Source organism: Coregonus clupeaformis, unplaced genomic scaffold (genome assembly GCF_020615455.1).
Source record: "Coregonus clupeaformis isolate EN_2021a unplaced genomic scaffold, ASM2061545v1 scaf2459, whole genome shotgun sequence".
In the NCBI taxonomy this organism is placed as follows: Eukaryota; Metazoa; Chordata; class Actinopteri; order Salmoniformes; family Salmonidae; genus Coregonus; species Coregonus clupeaformis.
The window spans coordinates 35,235-54,298 of NW_025535913.1; positions in this window are offsets into that span (position 1 = coordinate 35,235).

Sequence of the window (19,064 nt, forward strand, 5' to 3'; positions counted from 1 at the left end):
TAAAGCATTTTTATAAAAATAAAACATTTTTTGACGGTTACTTTATTTTCATGACGGTCTTCATCCAAAAACCATAAATGTCACAGTTGTCCAATAACTGTCACAGCCCTAACAACAAGTCCACTTTAAGTCTCTCTCTCCAGTCTGAATGTTATTCTGGGGTACCTCCCTAAGCAGCGTCGTGCAGGTCTATCTTCAGCCACTCAGACTCAGGAGCTGCGGAAGCTGGTGAGAGCTGGTCTCAGAAGCCCTGTACCCATCAGACTCAAGGAGAAAACACCAGCTAGCCTCTGCAACAATTACACAGTGAGTAACACATACACACACGGGGGAAAAAACACATACCATGAACTGATCATCTTTAATCTATAGTCTTAGTACAAAAGCTGAAGACATACGCACATCCAGGTACTTTCCGCAGGTGCTGGAGTTGTAGGCAAATTCATGAAAAACAGAAAGGAAAACGCAGAACACTGCTGCTCATGCTCCCAGGTGATATTTTTTATAACAACGTTTCGACCCTTATGTCTTCATCAGGCATCCATATCCCAGGTGGGGGTGGAAGGTCGTGTGTATATATAAGGGGCAGTACTTCCTGAAACAAAAGGTTTAAAAAATGTATAACATAGGTTCACAATATTAACATTCAATGTATCAAAATATATGATCATATACAAGGAATGCAAGCAATATTTACAGTAATATACATAATGTTCAATTAGGATTTTTTTTTTTAAACACACATTTTGGACATAATGAAACTATAAAAATGGTTTCAAGTCAAACTCCTCGTTAAGTCCAAGAGCCTGTGGATCCAGAAAGATTCCCATTGAAGAATTTCCTCTCAATGTCCCCTCCCCTGCGTGACATCTTGACCATTTCTATTCCAATGTATCTCAGAGAACTAATAGGATGTCCAGCTTGTACAAAATGAACAGCAACCAGATTTTTTGTCTCACCTTTTAAAGACCATACGTGGGGGATATATAAAAATGGGTTTCAATTGTGGGTCAGTATCAATAATGTACCAGTGCTTCCTGATAATGTCCTTAAATGTCATCCCCAATGGTGAGTATTGGGTGAAGCATGAGGGGACATGTTCTGCTTTTTCTTTAACTTTTGGTTGAAGGCTTTCCAGCTGTATTAGTCCTTCAAAATGATCATTGGCATGTTTTACCCAATTGTCTTTGTACCCCCTTTCCTTAAACGTCTGTGGTCTGTTTCTTATAAGAAGCATCAGAGCTGCATATTCTTCTGATGCGACTGAATTGACTTATAAGGAGACTTTTAATAAGTGGATGGTGAATAATAGTTAATGGTGAAATGAAGGTGTTCATTCATAGTTTAGATAAGCATGGAATTCCTAAATTCTTCCTGGGTCCCTTAGGAAAATTAGGACAATATTGGAGAGAAAAGGGTTAAGGTCTGAATTCAGCACCACCTGTTTTCCTAGACATTCCTAGATATACAGTTGAAGTTGGATGTTTACATACACCTTAGCCAAATACATTTAAACTCAGTTTTACACAATTCCTGACACTTAATCCTAGTAAAAATTCCCTGTCTTAGGTCAGTTAGGATCACCACTTTATTTTAAGAATGTGAAATGTCAGAATAATAAGAGTGATTTATTTCAGCTTTTATTTATTTCATCACATTCCCAGTGGGTCAGAAATGTACATACACTCAATTAGTATTTGGTAGCATTGCCTTTAAATTGTTTAACTTGGGTCAAACATTTCGGGTAGCCTTCCACAAGCTTCCCACAATAAGTTGGGTGAATTTTGGCCCATTCCTCCTGACAGAGCTGGTTTAACTGAGTCAGGTTTGTAGGCCTCCTTGCTCACACACGCTTTTTCAGTTCTGCCCACACATTTACTATAGGATTGAGGTCAGGGCTTTGTGATGGCCACTCCAATACCTTGACATTGTTGTCCTTAAGCCATTTTGCCACAACTTTGGAAGTATGCTTGGGGTCATTGTCCATTTGGAAGACCCATTTGCGACCAAGCTTTAACTTCCTGACTGATGTCTTGAAATGTTGCTTCAATATATCCACATAATCTTCCTTCCTCATGATGCCATCTATTTTGTGAAGTGCACCAGTCCCTCCTGCAGCAAATCACCCCCACAGCATGATGCTGCCACCCTGTGCTTCACGGTTGGGATGGTGTTCTTCGGCTTGCAAACACCCCCTTTTTCCTCCAAACATAACAATAGTCATTATGGCCAAACAGTTCTATTTTTGTTTCATCAGACCAGAGGACATTTCTCTAACAAGTACGATCTTGTAATGGTAATGGTTAAAAGCCTAGGTAAAAGACTTGCTGGCATGAATGATCAGTTCCCGAGGGAGGTTGCAGAACGGCGCAAAGTTCTGTACCCAATCTTCAAGGAAAATAGATTAAAAAGGGAAGCGTGTTGCTCTTGTTGTCGATAAACTGTATATTGACAACCAAATGTTCCGCGACACAAAGACTACTCCATAGCTATTCTGAAAGTTCTAATAGAAGAGTCGAATAATAGAACACCCAATACAAGCCATGGTAGGGATTGTAATAATAAAGCACATTTATAGTATTTTATAAAGGGATAAGACGGTATTACAAGAAAAGATAACAAGGAAAATAATACATCTTCAAATACAACTAAATTAGAACACAAGTACTCAATCAACATAGTGGAGATAAACATAGCAAACAGAAGACAAGGCACAGTATGTGGATGAATTGTGATGGAAGGTGTGGTGTGCGTTTTTGTGTTTGAATAAGTGTGGCGTTAAGTGAGTGAGAAAGGAAATGGTTGCATATCGCAGAACCAATGTTTGTCTGCGAGCAGGGGTTGTGAAAGAGAGCTTTCAATTTTGTGCAGATGAGGGATATACATTTTAAAATATAGTATACATCTAATATTTTTTTTATTGTCCTATCATGATGGAACGATCCCCAACCCTATATCCTAGACACCCACCTGAGCGACCCATACACCAAAGAGAATCTGTTTTATGGACCTGCTGTGAGTTGCCTATATGCAGCCAAAACAGAAAAATAAATGCGGTCAGAGACCTACTTGAGCAGCACCGCCCCTCAAGATTCTGAGCCTGCCTGGCAGGGTTGGTCCTACAAAGCCAGAGCCCCCTGATGGGAGAGCATAATATACAAGGAAATTCTCAAAGCTGCTAATGAGAACCTTGACGACCTTGTACCTAGCCAGTGGGGATTCCGGTGGGGTACCCCCACCCAGGTAGTGGCAGTGCTGGCAACACTGGCTGCAGTAACCCATGGGGAGGGGGTCACACTCGATCAGAGAGGGGACTTATCATTGTGGCCCAGGTGGCACAAAATAATCAAAGGTCTGACTGCATGGAGATGCTTGGCAAAAATGATTTTTTATGCTGAGGTGAATGTCATCCTCCCGTCATTGGTCAGATCTGAACTTTGTTGCACTGGCCCGTGGCTTCGCCCTCCTCCGCATGCCCAGGATGCCTGAGCTGAAAGGGAAGAACTTCCCAGACTTAAAAAAAAAACGACCATAGACACAGACAACATCCGCTACAAGGACAAGCAGCGGGAGAAGCTGAGGCAGAAGCTGCTGATTGAGCTGAAGGAAAGGAGAGGAGCCGCTGCTCCCAGGAAACAACGATAAGAACAAAGCCTGGTCCAAACAGAAGAACAGGAAGGACTGCAGGAGGACTGCTGCCAAGAGGAACCGGGATGAGGTATTTATTTACAGTTGAGCTACACTGTCTATGATTGTATCCCTTGCGTTCAACTGTCAAATCATGCTAGTTAATTCCATTTTCAGTTATTTATAACATTATGCTTCTAGGACATTTTTTATATTGGAACAGAAAATATGCAGAAAAAATAAGCAGATCAGATGACTTTGTTCTCTTCAGGGCTCGGATATGGACGATGAGTACATGAAGGAGCTGTTGTAAGACACTCGTCTTCTGAATAGGCTGAAGGGACAGATCAGCGAGGAGGACTTTGAGAAACAGGTGACAGGACAGACTCCAGCAGGACCAACACAGCTCAGCAGGACACATGAAACACACCTGTCATGAGACATAACACTTGTCAGTCTTTTCCCTGCCACTATGTCAGCAGGGCGGGTCTTCCCACCTTGCTGTTGATCCTGAGAACATGGCCGGTTTGACATGACATTTTTTATACCAGAGGCCCTGGATGGTGTTTTAGGGGGGGCTTTGTACACCACCTAGAGAACAACCACGGGGGGGAAACACGGCCGGTTACACATGGAGCAGGACCAGTCATGGAACTTGGCACATACTTTAAAAATAGAGCCATCTGTTTTGCATCTATTCCTCTGTTATGACCCAGAGAAATACATTGTCTTTCAGAACAGTTTTATGTACACAGTGTAAAATTGTGCATAGACATTTTGTAACTAACAATCTATAGAGATCCAAACTGATACGCCAGTCTCCCATTGACTGTTTTTTTATTGAGGTTTTTTGTTTTAAGGCACTTCTATATAAAGTTTGATAAGTTCATCGCTGATGGTGGAGGGGGTGAGGACCCCCAGGTCTGTGAAGAGTTACGTGGGAGGTAGGGAGGGGTGTAGTTGATCATGGAGTGTTCCTCTGACATGTTAGAAACAGTCTTCAGGGTGTTGGCTTTGTACTGGGGAGAAGAAAGACTGGTTAGACACCAGAGAGAAAATACAGAAACAGTTGTGATAGTTTCTCAACTTTGATTTTGTTCTGACATTATCAGTCAGTTTGCTCAAGTCACACGTTAATGTGAATCAGCCCATGGCACAACATATCTTATAATCCATCCCTGCTCTGAAGTGGTGGCAGGCTCTGAATGGTTCATTCTCGCCATAAATCTGTCCGAGATGTCCTTCTGGTTAAGAGGGTAGAGACGGATGAACTTGAAGCTCTCCGCTACCACGTAGAATGGCTTGTTGTGGGCTTTAGAACACACTGCCGTCGAATAGGTTCCAATCTGCACAGACAGCGCCATCAACACTGTCATTAGCACACTGCAATATAGGTTTGACATTATGTTTGCAATCAACATATCCATGACTTAGCCTCCCTACCTGAATGCCTACAAAAATGCATTTGTAATTTATTTTCAAAGACACATGTATATTCCATTTCAAATAAGCAAAATTTGGAAGTAGTGAATAAAATAAGTATGAGGAATAACAATACTGTTCTTGCTGACAAGCACATCAATTACCCTATAATATGATAGCCCATCATAAGGAATAGGAATGGTTCTCATTGACGGTTCCACTGACTTACATCAGTTAATATGAAATAAATAAAAACAGAAAATCTCCTGAAGAGAACATTGCATAGCCTAAATCTACGTCGGGCTACACCCGGCCCAAATTATGTCTTCATTTTTTCCCCACTCCACTCAACTAGAATAAAACGTATAGACATTTGGGTTCATAATCTCTTTCTCCATGTGCCATCTCTAACCAAAGTTGTGCCTGTCCAGTTATTAGGTAATAATTTAACATGACTGAACAAGCTTGTTTGTTATCAAACAAATAGGCTAGTTAGCAGTCCGCGAGTAGCCTGGTTTTGAAACGGCCTGGGACATGGTTAATTTATCAAATGATTCCTGCGAATTCTCGATAGAAAAAACAACACAGCTTTTGAACAGTTTGGGCTAGATACAAGGTTTTCAGTAAAGTATTGGTGAAACCATGACACAAAGCTGTGCTCAGTTTGTCTATGGCATACTTCCTAGCTTGTTAGTGATGCACTGTTATGCAAACTCATATCAGATGTACATCCTGCAATTTCTAAATTATCTAACCATCAAAAGGTTAGAGGCTGGACCAAAACATTCACGGCTGCATTCCCGGAAGCCCAGGCCTAATGATGCCTATGCCAATTATGTATACACCACCATACTGTCTATTTCAAATATTCTCTCATTGTTTGAGACAGGTGGGTGTCCACCCCAAAGTGCTCCATGTCATGATGACACTGTCTCGATCATTGAGAGAAGATTTGAAATAGACAAGATGGCGGCATACACATGGCGCCAAACAAATTATTGAATTTAATAACGGAGCATTTTCTAGATTCGAACGAACCCACTACAACTAGATATGGACGTTTAGAAGACATTTGTTGTTTTCCAAGTCGGGAATTATCGTCAAGTTAAGTTTGGTCGAAAATTCTCTGTGCTACGCTAAACAGTACCTAACCTGTTACGGCTAATGGAGAATCACATTAGCCAGTTACAAACTGCTAGCTAAGGCTGTATACCAATTGTGTATTACAGCCTGATTAAATCAGACAACGTTAGTGACAGCAGTGGGCAGCAAATGGAAGTACAGTGCATTCGGAAAGTATTCAGACCCCTTGACTTTTTCCACATTTTGCTACATTACGGCCTTATTCTAAAATGTATTAAATAATTGTTTTGCTCATCAATCTACACACAACACCCCATAATGACAGTTGTTGGTAATTAAAAATAAATAGAGATACCTTATTTACATAAGTATTCAGACCCTTTGCTATGAGACTCGAAGTTCAGCTCCGGTGCATTCTGTTTCCATTGATCATCCATGACATGTTTCTACAACTTGATTGGAGTCCACCTGTGGTAAATTCAATTGATTGGACAGGATTTGGAAAGACACACATCGTCTATATAAAAAGGTCCCACAGTTAAGTGCATGTCAGAACAGAAACCAAGCCATGAGGTCGAAGGAAATATCCGTAGCGCTCAGAGACAGGATTGTGACGAGACACAGATCTGGGGAAGGGTACCGAAATATTTCTGCAGCATTGAAGGTCCCCAAGAACACAGTGGCCTCCATCATTCTTAAATGGAAGAAGTTTGGAACCACCAAGACTTTCTAGAGCTGGCCGCCTGGCCAAACAACTGAGCAATCGGGGGAGAAGGGCCTTGGTCAGGGAGGTGACCAAGAACCCGATGGTCACTCTGGCAGAGCTCCAGAGTTCCTCTGTGGAGATGGGAGAACCTTCCAGAAGGACAACCATCTCTGCAGCACTTTATGGTTGAGTGGCCAGACGGAAGCCACTCCTTAAAAAAAGGCACATGACAGCCCGCTTGGAGTTTGCCAAATGGCACCTAAAGGACTCTGACCATGAGAAACAAGATGTGCTGGTCTGATGCAACCACGATTGAACTCTTTAGCCTGAATGCCAAGCGTCACGTCTGGAGGAAACCTGGCACCATCCCTACGGTGAAGCATGGTGGTGGCAGCATCATACGGTGTGGATGTTTTTCAGCGGCAGGGACTGGGAGACTAGTTCGGATCGAGGGAAAGAACAGAGCAAAATACAGAGTGATCCTTGATGAAAACCTGCTCCAGACCTCAGACTGGGGGTGACGCTTCACCTTCCAAAAGGACAACGACCCTAAGCACACCGCCAAGACAACGCAGGAGTTGCTTCGGGACAAGTCTCTGAATGTCCATGAGTGGCCCAGCCAGAGCCTGGACTTGAACCCGATCGAACATCTCTGGAGAGACCTGAAAAAAGCTGTGCAACGACACTCCCCATCTGCAGAGAATGTGAGAAACTCCCCAAACACGTGTGCCAAGGTTGTAGCATCATACCCAAGAAGACTTGAGGCTGTAATCGCTGCCAAACGTGCTTTAACAAAGTCATGAGTAAAGGGTCTGAATACCTATGTAAATGTGATTTCAGTTTCTTTTTTTTTGCAAAAATGTCTAAAAAACTATTTTTGCTTTGACATTATGGGGTATGGTGTGTAGATTGCCGAGAAAAAAAAATCATTTTTAGAATAAGGCTGTAACGTAACAAAATGTGGAAAAAGTGAAAGGGTCTGAATACTTTCCGAATGCATTGTACATTGTACTCAACACATTGCCATCAATAAAATGCAACTGTGTTAGTTGTATGTAGCTTATGCCTGCCCATACCCCCACCATGGGGCACTATATTCACAACATTTACATCAGCAAACCGCTCACCCACACGACCCCATACACAAGGTCTGCAGTTGAGGCCGGTTGGACGTACTGCCAAATTCTCTAAAACGACGTTGGAATGCGGCTTATGGTAGAGAAATGAACAATCTATTATCTGGCAACAGCGCTGGTGGACATTCCTGCAGTCAGCATGCCAATTGCATGCTCCCTCAAAACTTGAGACATCTGTGGCATTGTATTGTGTGACAAAACAGCACATTTGAGTAGGCTTTTATTGTCCCCAGCACATGGTGCACCTGTGTAATGATCATGCTGTTTAATCAGCTTCTTGATATGCCACACCTGTCAGGATTATCTCGGCAAAGGAAAAATGCTAACTAACAGGGATGTAAACAAATTTGTGCACAAATTTGCATATGGAAAATTTCTGGGAACTTTAATTTCAGCTCATGAAACATGGGACAAACACTTGACATGTTGCGTTTTATATTTTTGTTCAGTATATAAAACTGTAGCTGACATGGGGCTAGTTGATCTGGAAATGTATAATTATAAATAGCTCTAACGTATGCAATGACTAACATGACAAGAGGAACTGATGATGCACCACCGAATTTCTAAATTGCACCTTCTGCATTCTACCATTACAACTTTCAAGAGTAAGTTTAAAGCAGGACAGAGCGCGTACATCAACATCATGAGCCCCAGGGGGCAGGGAGGTGGATAAGGCTGTTAGCACCATTTCCCTGTTCATGTGACCTGGGAGCAGGATCTTTGGTAGGAAGGCAGGATTAGGCCGCAGAGTAACGCTCGCCTTACCCGGGCCTAGACGATAACAATCATCACTAACAGACAAAGCATGGAGCTCGCCAACCCTCTTGGTAGAGGCGAATGCCACCAGAAACGCTGTCTTGAGAGATGTTTCAAGTTTATAGCGTCTAACGGTTTGAAGGGAGGTCTGAATAATCCACCAAGAACCAGATCCAAATCGGGAATTGAGGGGGCTCTTGAGGGGCGTAATCGACAGACTCCCTTAAGGAACCTTGCCATGAGTGGATGGCTGCCAAGCGGACCATCCTGCGCTTCATCATAACATGCTAAAATGGCTTCTGCGTACATCATACTTTAAGGATGGCCCAGACAGGATCGACCAAAGACCTCAAGAACTCCACTCAAATTCCACTTACAATCCCCAAAAGGTATGGATGTGAGGAGCCAAACTACTGACACAGTAACCAACAGTGTGAGGAGAGGTCCTGAGAACAGACTGGCCAGCTCTCGCAAGATTAGTGAGGCGAGCGCCTTGAATCTCACTCTGGCAAGCTGCAGCTCCAGCCAGTAAGGGAGTATGCTAGCTAGGATGTGAAGCCTGGACGTTAAGGTGCGACTCTGCGATAACTCGTCCTACTTCTGGAGAGCAACTGTGTTTAGCTAGAGCTAGAACACAGAGTCTAGCCTGGGTAGGTGCGGTACCCAAACTCAATCTCCAGAGAGAAGAGACTAGGGTCCAGCTGAAGCTAACAAGCAACAGGTAACGCAATTAGCCGGGAGGCTAACAGGCGGACAGACACAGACAAGACAACTAAGCCTCGCGCCGTGAACAGGTTGGCCCAACCCGTTCACCCTACTTCGTAGCACGGTGTCGACCTTTAAGAAAAAAAACTTCACAGACGACAAAACACTGCAGCGCACTCCTGGGAGGAGCAAGCTTCACCCAGAATGGAGTATACTCTACACACTCAACGAAAAACTCACCTACAGAGTCTTCTTCCACTTCTCACTCACCTGCGTAGCCGACGGAAGAAAAGAGGTAGGTATTTATAGGGGGTGGGAGCATGCGCATCACACCGGTGGAACGGAATTACTCTGATATTAATATCTCGACTCATCCTACCGCCAGGCGAAAGGATATCCCATTGAGTGACTAGCATAATCCCTAAAGCGAAATAGAATTCCATAATGACAATGTGTTTGCAAATGTATTGGAAATTAAATGCATAAATATCTAATTTACATAAGTATTCACACCCCTAAGTCAATACATGTTAGAATCACAATTGGCAGCGATTACAGCTGTAAGTCTTTCTGGGTAAATCTCGAAGAGCTTTGCACACCTGGATTGTACAATATTTGCCCCAAACAATGCTTTGTATTCAGGACATAAAGTTCATTTCTTTGCCACATTTTTTTTGCATATTTACTTTAGTGCCTTATTGCAAACAGGATGCATGTTTTATAATATTTTTATTCTGTACAGGCTTTCTTCTTTTCCCTCTGTAATTTAGGTTAGTATTGTGGAGTAACTACAATGGTGTTGATCCATCCTCAGTTTTCTCCTATCACAGCCATTAAACTCTGTAACTGTTTTAAAATCACCACTGGCCTCATGGTGAAATCTCTGAGCGGTTTCCTTCCTCTCCGGCATCTGAGTTTGGAAGGACACCTGTATATTTGTAGTGGCAAAATGTTTACTCCTGAACTTATTTAGGCTTGCCATAACAAAGGGGTTGAATGCTTATTGACTCAAGACATTTCAACTTTTCATTTTAAATTAATTAGTAAAAAAAAAAAAAAAAACATTATTCCACTTTGACATTATGGGGTATTGTGTGTAGGCCAGTGACATAAAATCTCAATTTAATCCATTTTAAATGCAGGCTGTAACACAACAAAATGCGGATAAAGTCAAGGGATATTAATACTTTCTGAAGGCACTTTTTTTGAAGGGGGGGGGGGCAGTATTAAAGCTATCCGGGATTCCTTGGGGCATCCTTAACCTTAAACCCTACTCTTACCTTAATCATAGACTGTCAAAACAATATGGATGAAGCCATTGATGACGTCACCCCATTGTTTCCTATGAGAATGCTCAGTGGCGCATTTGAAGATCAGGGAGTGTCATTTCAGCATGTCACCATCATGTCACATGGAGCTTTTGGAAACATTGTATGCGCAGTTTGAGCTTTTCTAGGATGTTAGTTTGCAGGCTAGCTCAGTGCTGCCCCGTTTCATTGAGTAGGCCTATCTCAAGTTGAAGGCCGATGAGGTACTGCAGGCTACCATTATCACCTAAATTATCCTTTTAACTTAGTCTGCATTTGATTTTAAAGTAATCGGTTCAAGGACATACATCTGGTGAAATAGAAGCAATTATTGGTACCATGATTGTGTAAGTTGTGCGGTCGGCCTTCAACTTAAAATCATCAATGTGAGGGGGCAGTCATTCTCCCCTGACCTTAACCATAACCCTTACGTAACCTTACCTATTTTATATTTCAACTTCAATGTGGTATGGACATCCCAAGGGACCACCTGGGCAATGGGCAAGGTAGAGTTAGATGCTGACAGACCTGGTGCCAGAACGAATCAGTTGGATGGAATTTTATTTCCATTTTTTCAGGGAGGTGCCAACAGCCTTTATTATTGATATGTAAAAATACAATTTATACAACGGGTGCGGTTGGAATTCGAATTGCCATTGTCTTTCATGCTTTCATGCTTTAGAACAGCCCACTGTGTTTCTCTGTCATGCTTTTGAATGCATCATGATCTCCTCTTAGAGGGAGTTGATTAACAGAAAAAAATGCAATCATGTCAACAAAAGAGCCCAGGTAATATCGATGACGAACAAGCTGATCCATGTTAACCAGTGTGGATATTTTCTGCATTAGGCATTTCTCTCTCCCTCCACATAGCCTCACATGTTAAGTGTTCTTTCGAGGTGGCATGTTTGTTCAGTCCTTTATCTGTCTTTAATGCATGCTTCCAATCACAGAACCCTTTAATGGTAAAGGTTGAATCTGATGATGCAGACGGCAGGGGGAAACAAAATACAACGTCACCTTGTACTGAATACTCTTGCCAATCTCCATTATGGTACCATGTATTAGCAAAAGGCCACTTCTTCCCTGAATACAATCTTACTGGAAACGTATCTAATATCACCTGACTGGGCATCTCAACCCCAACGTCATCTGAGGCTGCTCCTCTGGATGCGGGTGGTTCTGGCCCTTGTGCTTTAGCATGGCTAGAAGCTGCTGCTGAGCTGGGTGGCGGCAAGGAGGCTGGTGGTGTGACTGGGAGGGGGACTCTGCTATCTTCACCGTTGACAGAGACTAGGCTAGCCGAACTCTGTGGGCTAGCCACATTGCAATGATCGCCAGCAACTGTAGCAGTGGTTTCAACGAGTGGAGTTTCAGCAGCACTTGTTGCAGCAGATGATACATTCTTTTAAAACCAATTTCTAATATCCATTTGAAGGTCTACTGATCACTGAGGCACACTGTTGTGTTTAACAAACCTCTACATTTAGAGATCTATCCAGCACTTTGGACAAAGTGGAAAAATACCAAAGAGGCTCTACCCACTACTAATTTGAAATGGCGATAAAAAGAGACGTGACATCATGATGCATGTGATAGGTCTAAAACCGTGTCAGTCATAATTACTTGAGCCTTATTTAATTTAATTTAACAATACAATAATTTTTTTAGGTAATTTAAACTTTAGATGGCTGTCGTGGAAATTACCACCAGGGACTCCTGAGGTCAATATTAAATGAATCATTTTTTATTATCAGCAAGCTGGAGAGGTTCCAACAAACTTAATGCACCATAGTACACGTCGGTCGGGAGCTCTACTGGGGCAGTCCCGTTAGTTCTTTTATATACTGCTTACACAGACAAGTTATATTTTTAATTATTCATCATTAATTCATCATTAACGTTTGGTTCATGCATGTGACGGACCAATACCTCACGAGGCATCTTCTTTCCAAGCTGAGACCTTGAAACTGAGACCCCTTTCGGTCCTCAAAGCAATGTCCTGGGCGTACTGCCGAATTGCTTATATTGATAGTGAGGATTCCTCCCAGGCACGATCAATCAGTCACTTGCATGAACCCAGTCGAATTGGTTATTAGAAAAGCACAAACATAAAATGTTCCTTCACATGGCCTAAATATCATACAGTTTCCTTCAACCATGTATTTTATTTGGAGGGGCCAGGAGGTACGGTAGGGCGGGCCAGGCCCCCTAAGGCCCGCCCATAATGCCGGCCCTGGATGCTGATTGCAAGTATGTAGCCTACACATAACCCGCATGAATTAAACAACTATATATATAAATGGTGACACAAAACATTTGTTTTAAGTAAGATATTTCTAAATCTCAGTCTGCCGAACAGCAATAGCCTGTCATTTTATCCATCACGTCACGTTTTGTATTACTTTAGGCTATCCTCCATATTTCCAACAATCACAAAACGTGTCAGGCCAAGTAAACAGTCATGGGTTCAATCCCAAATCAGCCCCTTCCCCTCTGCCCTCCATTTGCACATTCATGCGCGCCTCTGCCATATGCACAAGTGTCCGGTAGCTGAGGGAGTGAAAATGATGTGTGTAGGGGCTAATTTGAGCCTCAGATAGCCACTGTCCGCAACGCTGCCGGCTTTAGAGAAATGTGGTAGTTAGTTTTGAGTTCAAGAAATTTCACACAAAATAATGGAGAGGCATGCTAATTATGAGCCACCTGTATTTGTTTGTGTCTGATTCTGAATACCTCCCAAATGAAATGTTTAACTGTTACTGAGGTTTATATCTTGTAGAATGACAGGGGAATTTTCTCATTTGTATGTGGAACTGGAACATGAACTGCATCATTCAAGTCACGAGTGTGTCCTGAAGTTGATGGGTTTATTTGATCCCTTCACCACTATTGAAGTTACACTCGAGTTTCGTCAGTAACACGTGACAACAGAGGGCCCTCCGAGCAGGTTGGTAGGGGCGGGGGGCTGGTTTGGGATTCACAAATGGGATTCATCAATTGGGTGTGTTCGTACCTCCCTTAAAAGACCTTCGCTTGAAAAAACAAGAAAAAAACGTCAATAGTACGGCAATAGTTCTGTTTGTCCATTTTGAGACGCCTTAGCCACATTACACTTCCTCAATATAGTCAGAATTAATCTAAGATAACTCAAGAAATCTGTCATTAAGTTTGACGTTTTTGCCAAGGAGATTTCAATTTTACATCTAACTAAGACGTTTGGTGCAGTATTTCTCAAAGAAATTACAACAAATACTTTTCTGAAGAATCCCTACTGTTGACCAATCACCGACGAAGGGTGTAGACTTCAGTAATCGACTTAGGCTTGCCTCAAGAAAATGTTTTGTGTTCCTTGAACAGCCGAAAAAAACCCTACCAGTCCAAAAACAAACAAAAACGTCACAAAATCTCATCATAATATATGCACAAACTCTTCCGAACTGTTTAGTCTGGGAAGCATGTGGACGCCTTTAGTCTAACGAAGCTGACTGTAGTAGTAGTGCATCTGTGACAGACTAAAGTCGGACACTAGTGGTTTTCCAACAGCAAGGCTCAGATCAACATAGCAGTGTCAACATAGCAGCTATTGTTTATAAAAGTTTGTCTTTATAATGTATAAATAAACTTCTATACCCCCATATCACACAATTAATTGGTTAGAGAGAGGTCTCATATACTTTTCGTATCCCCTGTAGCTTTAGAATCGTGGTAAAGTTGGTTCCTGTTTCAGTCACATCTTTGGTTACGTTCGAGTGGGTCAAGCAAAATCACCCTAATGATTGGTTGACAACTAGTGCCTCCCACTAGCCAGGCGATGGCTGCATGATGCAGTTGGTGAGAAGCAGCTATAGCAACTTGAAGGTGACTTCATCAAAAATGGCATGACCTTTGATCACATGGTTTTTGTAAAGTTCATGCAATCGATATGTTGGCACAAGTTGAACAATTTTTATCCCCATAATGCAACATACTTTGAAAGACAAAATGTATCCGCTCGAACGCGCCCATTGCTAATAGTCTTGCAAATTAAAATGAGTTTATTGTCAATAGTTTCAAATGCAGATAATATTTTTGAGAATGCACAAATGTATTAACATTTGGATTGAGTAAATATAAAATCATCCATAATCCAATAGTAAAGAAATCAAGAACATGATAAACACTGCCAATGAGACCATGATTTGATTGTGAAAGCACTGATTATAAGAATAAAAGGTTACCATGATCATTACACAAAAATTGAGAGTAGGTTATATATTTCAATACTAAGACACTAAAAACGTGAAATATTATGACACCAGTAAATATTATGACATTGAGAAATGAAATTTGACACCCAGTATAGTATACAGTACTGAATGAAACAAAATGAAAAGTCAATTTACAACTTACTGTAAAGAACCTACTGTTCTTTTAGCAAGCTTATATCTCATGCAACTTGCACATAAGTTACTGTATCTATTTTAAAAAGCCATAGGCTACCTAATGAATAATCAATTTTAAGCAAAAACAACAAAGTAAAAATGTTGAATTGTCACTCACCTAAGGTTCAACAATAAATGATTCACAGTATGATTATACTGAATTCATGATATTCATATGCTGAATATAAAAGTATGATTTTAGCCCTTTACCAACATTTCCCCAGGGGAGGTTTTGTTATTGGATGGCTGTACGGATGTCGTTATACTCTGGGGTGTTCTGGTCCAGGTACTTTTTGTCGGCCACCCAGGACTTCAGCCTCTTCAGCTGATTCTGGTCGATGATCCCCTCTTTACAGTAGTGATTCAGCATCTGATTGAAGCCAGCTTTGTAGTATAACACTGTTCCTTCAGGAGACATAATAATGGATCCCGGGGTAAGTTGATTGGTGTTTCCTAGAATAAAAACATAAACAAATTAAGGGTTAATATTCTAACTGAAATGAGAAAAATCTAGTCAAGAATTTCCTATATAAGGACAGACAGGACAATAATCACCTGCTCTGAGCTGGTCAGGAAGCAATCGGATGAGCCATGATGAAAGAGAACTTCAGTGATTTCTCCACATCTCCGCTTACAAGTGTATCCGCCTGCAGCTTCCTATGAGTTGGAAGGGCATGTACAGTGTTGTTAAGAGATTGAGAACATTCCGAATAGGGAAGCAGCATAGATGGTAAGTATTCAATTCCTAATACACCACAAGAATGGAACTTTTCAAATGGTAGCAAAATTAAAGGTATTTTTACAAGTGAAAACTCAAAGAAGAGGACCAGGCAGGAACCCTGCTTGAATTAAATCAAAGTAGGTTTGTTTCTGTGTTTTTATTTCAGCCTCGATTGTGTATCACAGGCGGAAAGAAAGGGGATGGATTGCACCTACAGTGCATTCGGAAAGTATTCAGACCCCCTTGACTTTTTCCACATTTTGTTACGTTACAGCCTTATTCTAAAATGGATTAAATAGTTTTTTCCCCTCATCAATCTACACACAATACTCCATAATGACAAAGCAAAAACAGTTTTTTAGAAATTGTAGCAAATTTATTAAAAATAAAAAAATTTGAACTATCACATTTACATAAGTATTCAGACCCTTTACTCAGTACTTTGTTGAAGCACCTTTGGCAGTGATTACAGCCTCAAGTCTTCTTGGGTATGACGCTACAAGCTTGGCGCACCTGTATTTGGCGAGTTTCTCCCATTCTTCTCTCCAGATTCTCTCAAGCTCTGTCAGGTTGGATGGGGAGCGCGCTGCATAGCTATTTTCAGGTCTCTCCAGAGATGTTCGATGGGGTTCGGCCAGACATTCAGAGACTTGTCCCGAAGCCACTCCTGCATTGTCTTGGCTGTGTGCTTAGGGCCGTTGTCCTGTTGGAAGGTGAACCTTCGCCCAGTCTGAGGTCCTGAGCGGTCTGGAGCAGGTTTTCATCAAGGATCTCTCTGTACTTTGCTCCGTTAATCTTTCCCTCGATCCTGACTAGTCTCCCAGTCCCTACCCCTAAAAAACATCCCCACAGCATGATGCTGCCACCACCATGCTTCACCATAGAGAAGGTGCCAGGTTTCCTCCAGACGTGTCGCTTGACATTCAGGCCAAAGAGTTCAATCTTGATTTCATCAGACCAGAGAATCTTGTTTCTCATGGTCTGAGAGTCCTTTAGGTGCCTTTTGGCAAACTCCAAGTGGGCTGTCATGTGCCTTTTACTGGGGTGTGGCTTCCGTCTGGCCACTCTACCATAAAGGCCTGATTGGTGGAGTGCTGCAGAGATGGTTGTCCTTCTGGAAGGTTCTCCCATCTCCACAGAGGAACTCTGGAGCTCTTTCAGAGTGACCATCAGGTTCTTGGTCACCTCCCTGACCAAGGCCCTTCTCCCCCGATTGCTCAGTTTGGCCGGATGGCCAGCTCTAGGAAGAGTCTTGGTGGTTCTAAACTTCTTTCATTTAAAATGATGGAGGCCACTGTGTTCTTGGGGACCTTCAATGCTGCAGACATTTTTTGGTACCCTTCCCCAGATCTCTACCTCCACACAATCCAGTCTCGGAACTCTAAAGACAATTCCTTCGACCTCATGACTTGGGTTTTGCTCTGACATGCACTGTCAACTGTGGGACCTTATATTGACAGGTGTGTGCCTTTCCAAATCAGGTCCAATCGATTGAATTTACCACAAGTGGACTCCAATCAAGTTGTAGAAACATCTCAAGGATGATCAATGGAAACAGGATGCACCTGAGCTCAATTTCGAGTCTCATAGCAAAGGGTCTGAATACTTATGTAAATAGGGTATTTCCGTTTTTTTTTTTTTTTATACATTTGCAAACATTTCTAAAAACCTGTTTTCACTTTGTCATTATCGGGTATTGTGTGTAGATTGATGAGGGGAAAACAATTATTTAATCAATTTTAGAACAAGGCTGTAACGTAACAAAATGTGGAAAAAGTCAAAGGGTCTGACTACTTTCCGAATGCACTGTATAATAATAGATAATTCACCTGCAGATGACAGATGCCTTACTGGCTCCAGTGGTTAGAGCATTCCTGTGATGCTGTTTGAGAACCCGCATTGTGGGCAGGTTCTCTCCATTTGAATCTGATCCAATTCTGTTTATCATATCGTAAAGCTTTGGATTCTTCTGTTGAAGATCTTTCATCTGAGATTGTTGGTCTCTGGCCAGCTTCAGGGAACTCTTTGGTGGGATATGGTCTGCCTCCACAACGCCTCTTTCCCCCATGTATTCAGAGATAAGTCTGGTGTTTTTGACTCTGATGAGGGGATAGAAGAGAAAAGGTTGTACTATGAAAGTACAATTCAAGTAAACACATCTATTTATACAATTTGTATGTCAATGCTTTATGAATTATTATATACATTTCTGGTCTTAATAATATATTCAAATGTAAAAACAATGCAGGGTCATTATAATTACATCGGTAGATTTTAACAATGCCCATATAAAATAAAACAAATATTATGCAAAATTACCTTTTGTAAGGACCAACTGATCCAAGTTGGTACGCATAGGCTATGTCCTCCTCATTTATCCCTGAGGAACTATAAGGAATATACTTCATGGGACTGATATCGTGACCATATTCCTCATCATCACTCGTCTGTGCTGTCGGCCCTACCCCTCCAACTATAGCATATTTTCCATGATTTTTCTTGAGTGCATCATAGGCCTTCTGTGTTTTTACCATTTCACTATGAGCATGAAGGTTCCCTTTGATCTATGGGAAGACATAACAGGTATCAATAACTCCAATTACTCCACAACCAAGGTTAAAGGTGCAATCTGTTATATTCATTTATTTTATTTAGGGACAGTTGGTATCTACCAATCATCTTAATTCCTAGAGTTCCTTCGTTGGATTTGATTAAAATTACATATTTCAGAAAGTTATTTAGTTTAAGAATGATTTAAACTATACGTAGACATGCGTAGGCCTACAGTACCTGGTCTTTAACATTGTTTCGTAGATTCACAGCTTGACTCTTGATCTCATCCTCTGACCTGTTAGATATTGCCTGTACTAGGGCATGGTACAGGCAGTTCTGGTTCTCTGAGCGCACAGGGATTACTTTGCCATCTTGGATGATGTCAAAGTGACCACTGTATGGACTTTCTACTCCTTGGATTCTGTCTTTTGCTTTAGAGAGGATTCCTTTCTCACTGAAAGAGCAGAAATAAAGAGCACCATTGGTTCTCATTAATGTAGTTCTAATTGGAGAGATCCTAATTTGGGGAGATTTGCAGTATTGTTGATGAAGGTCTACCAAACAGTTTAGGACAAATACCTGTGTGTTTCCTCAGGCTCTTTGGTCAGCTGTAGAGTGATT